The sequence below is a fragment of the Mandrillus leucophaeus genome, unplaced genomic scaffold (genome assembly GCF_000951045.1).
Source record: "Mandrillus leucophaeus isolate KB7577 unplaced genomic scaffold, Mleu.le_1.0 Scaffold718, whole genome shotgun sequence".
Classification (NCBI taxonomy): domain Eukaryota; kingdom Metazoa; phylum Chordata; class Mammalia; order Primates; family Cercopithecidae; genus Mandrillus; species Mandrillus leucophaeus.
The window spans coordinates 416,788-421,233 of NW_012107786.1; positions in this window are offsets into that span (position 1 = coordinate 416,788).

Consider the following 4,446-nt stretch of genomic DNA (forward strand, 5'->3'; position numbering starts at 1 on the left):
AAAAAAAAAAAAAAAAGGCCAAGGCCAAGAGCCTGGTTTTACACATTTTTTGCATTCCCAGAGGGCATACGGTAAGTGCTCACTGTTTGCTGAATGAATTAATTGGACCAACTAAGAATGCATTTTAGCCAAAAGTTAATGTTACTTATTTCTTTGTTTGTTTGTTTTGTTTTGTTTTTTGTCTGAGACGGAGTCTCCCTCTGTCACCCAGGCTGGAGTGTGGTGGCATGATCTCTCCTCACTGCAACCTCCACCTCCCAGGCTCTATCGATTCTCCTGCCTCAGCCTCCCTAGTAGCTGGGGTTACAGGTGAGCACCACCACACCTGCTTAATTTTTGTATTTTTAGTAGAGATGGGGTTTCACCATGTTGGCCAGGCTGGTCTCAAATGCCTGACCTCCAGTAATCTGCCCGCCTCAGCCTCCCAAAGTGCTGGGATTACAGGCATGAGCCACGGCACCCAGCCAAAAGTTAATGTTACTTTAACACATTATGTTACAAGAAACAAGACTGGGACTATACAAAGAATAAAATAAAAAAATTTTTTAAATCATCCAGGCTTGAGCCCAGGAGTTTGAGACCAGCTTGGGCAACATAGTGAGACTCCATCTCTATTTAAAAAAATATACATATGTATATACACACACACATATGATACACATATATTTTTAAAATAGATATGTTTATTTATATACATATATAAATGTATACATACACATATAAAATATACATATATGTATATAAAATCACTCAGGAGCCCTGGAATGTGTGTGTTTTGGTTAATTTTAGTAGAAAAGGGTATTACCTATGCAAAGCTCTAGTTGCCTAGATAACTGAAAATATCTGCACTTACCAGGTTGTTGGCATTTGTCTCGGTATCTTGGTCTTCATTTCTCTTTCTGTGGCCCTGGTGAAATGCGTCTGATATCTCAGGAGAAAATGTAATCCAAAGAACGAATGTGGTTGTCTGGTTTATCATTTGTATCCTGTGCAGTGCAATCTGAGAGATTTTCACAAAGCCAAAAAGTGCCCAAGTATGACCTTGTGCCTGTGCAGGCCTCTTACAAAAAGAGACGATTCTCTGGCTCTCAGAGAGTTTCCAGAGGAGGCGAGGAGTGATGATCTCAGGATGGCAGAGATCTAGGAAAGAAAATAAACTTCATTTTTTTGACATATATATATATTTATTATTATTATTATTGGAGACAGAGTCTCACTCTGTCACTTAGGTTGGAGTGCAGTGGAAGGATCTTGGCTCGCTGAACCTCCACCTCCAGGATTCAAGTGATTATTGTGCCTCAGCCTCCCAAGTAGCTGGGATTACAGGTGTGCGCCACCATATCTGGCTAATTTTTGTATTTTCAGTACAGACGGGGTTTCACCATGTTGGCCAGGCTGGTCTTAAACTCTTGACCTCAGGTGATCCGCCCGCCTAGGCCTCCCAAAGTGCTGGGAGTACAGGTGTGAGCCACCACACCCCACCAAAATTTATATTCTTAAATACTTGCCACTGAAGTGCTCATCCAGCAAGCATGAGCCGAATGAATGGAAAGGTTGCTACACAGCCTCATTCCCTACCCCCATGCAGGATCCCAGGCCTTGCTTTGGCAGGTGAAGAAGCCGAGGTTCAGGGCTTGTCTGGTAGGAATAGAGGAGGCCATTCAGCAGACAGAGCTGTTTCCAGCTCAGCTCTGGAGTCAGGCTGCCTGGCTCTGGCAGTGTCTAGTGGGTAGAGTCAATAGAGTAATAGTTCCTGTCTCAAAGAGCTATTGGACTAAATTATAGAGAACATGTAAAGTGCTTAGCATGGTGCTGATTAAACTACTCTGGTTATTACAAGAATTCAGTAAACGTTAGCTATCATAATCATTTGTCAAAACGATCCTAATCATGAGGCTTGAGCCATCTATAGCTTATCTTCACAACTCTGCCCACACCTTATTAATATCTCCACTTTATTGTCTAACAATGGGATCAGAGTTCCTAGAAAATGGAAGAACAAGCTATCAGCTTCTGCCCAATAAAGAAGCAGAAATAGCGAAGCTGTGGAGAAGCAAACAGGTCTCATACACAGAACGCCTGGTTGTGCAACTGGCTTGGCGTAAAAATAGATCTGGACTCTCAATGGCCATGCAGGAAGGAAGAAAACAAAGGCGCAAGTCTTCAGGCTGCTGAGGGAAATTCTATACCCAGAAAAATCTCAAGTACAAGTATGGAACAAAGACAGTTTCAGGCTTTTGAGGCTTCAAAAAATGTGACATTCAAAGAAACGGGGTAAATTACTATAGCAATTTCTCAATAGATATTAAATAGTACTGAGACTGATAAAGTCACTGAATATGACGGGTTGATTCATTCTGCAAACACATGCTGAGTGCTACTATGTGCTGGTTACACACTGGACTAGAGAGGGTAACCAGACAGACACATATTGCTCCCCTCATAGAGCTCATTTACATCCTAGTGGGGACAGACAAATGTAAACAGCTACAGTAGGAAAGCTCTGAGTCAGAAGGTGATGAACGTGATGGAGAAAGAGAAGTCAGGGCCTCTAGCCTCAGCTTCCAGGAACTGGAACTACAGAACAACAGGAACTACAGCAGACAGAAGAATGAACTACAGCTGGGCGCAGTGGCTCATGCCTGTAATCCCAGCACTTTGGGAGGCCGAGGAAGGCAAATCACGAGGTTAGGAGTTCGAGACCAGCCTGGCCAACATGGTGAAACCCAGTCTCTACTAATAAATACAAAAATTAGCTGGGGATGGTGGCGGGCGCCTGGAGTCCCAGCTACTCAGGAGGCTGAGGCAGGAGAATAGCATGAGCCCAGAAGGCGGAGCTTGCAGTGAGCTGAGATCGTGCCACTGCACACCAGCCTGGGCAACAGTGTGAGACTCCATCTCAAAAAAAAATTACCAGCAACTGATGGCTTAAAACAACAGAGGTTTATTCTCTCGCAGCTCTAGAGGTCAGACGCTAAAACCAAGGTGTTGGCGGAGGCCACACTCTCTACAGAGACTCTGGGGAAGAATCCATTCTGTGCCTTTTCCAACTTCAGGCGACCATCGGCACTCCTTGCCTCATAGCTGCATCACTCCAGCCTGTGCCTGGGAGATCACACCGCCTCCCGCTCTCTGTGTGTCTGTTCTCCTTCTCTTCCTCTCTCTTATAAGGACACTTATAATGGCATTTATGACTCACCTCTAAAGTGGGCCTTTCTCTCGAGATCTTTAACTTAATTACATCTTTTGCCATTTTAAGGTAATATTCACAGGTTCCTGGGATTAGGAAGTGAATATATGTTTGGTGGACCACTTTTGTGCCTACCATAAGGAGCAAGAAAAATGGGGCAGTCACTGGAGGGAAATGTAGGGTACAGAGAGGTTTTTTGTTTTTGTTTTCTAAGATGGGAAAAGTTGGCAGTGTGCAGTGGCTCACGTCGGTAATCTCAGTACTTTGAGGTAGAGGCAGGAGGATCGCTTGAGCGCATAAGTTCAAGACCAGCCTAAGCAACATAGAGAGATCTCATCTCTACTTAAAAAAAAAAAAACTAACCTGGTGTGGTGGTGTGTGCACCCGTAGTCCCAGCTATTTGGGAGGCTGAGGAGATTGCTTCAGCCCAGGAGGTTGAGGCTGCAGTGAGCCATGATCATGCCACTGCACTCCAGCCTGAGTGACAGAGTGAGACCCTATCTCAAAAACAACAACGACAAAAACAAAAACAAAAAAAAAAAAAAAAAGAACAACAACAACAAAAACGTTTGGAGATGGAGTGGGAACCAGCTTGGCAGAGTGGAGGTAGCTGGCACTTAAGTACTTAAAGATAATAGAAACAAAAAGTTAACAGTTCACTCTACTTATCCCAAAAAAAGTTCAGGACACTGAGGGACCAGATACCTCAGACGGAAGGAAAAAGGCATAGATCTGAGAACAGAGAAATTGTTTAAGCATCTGTATATAAAGCAGTTAAGCTCACAAATCCCCCCAACCTTTTTTAGCCGGGCACCAATTCCCGTAGCATGGTAGAGGGTTTCCTCTCTGGGGAAATTGAATCTCAGAAGCACCAACTCAGGGACACCAGGCACAGCTGAAGATGGAGTGAGCACTGAGCTGAAAACAAGGGACTGGGTGAAAACATGTGTACCAAGTGGTGGCTCCACAACCCTCTCTCCCCACCCTGCTGCTATAACCTCTATAGCAGGGGCTATGCAGATATCCCCCAGACAGATTGGAGAATTCTCTGGAGAAACTAGATGGTCCCTTCAGTGAGATTTACAGATTCTGATATTTGGGTGTACCCAGTAAAATATCCTGCTTGCTTCAGTCGCCACAGAGTGGAGCCCATAGATCAACAAGCCCCAAATTGTGCTTCCAGTTGCCTCTGCTTAATGCCTCATTCTTAAATATGGACAGTCGAAGATCAAACATTTGAGGAAAACTTCCAACAA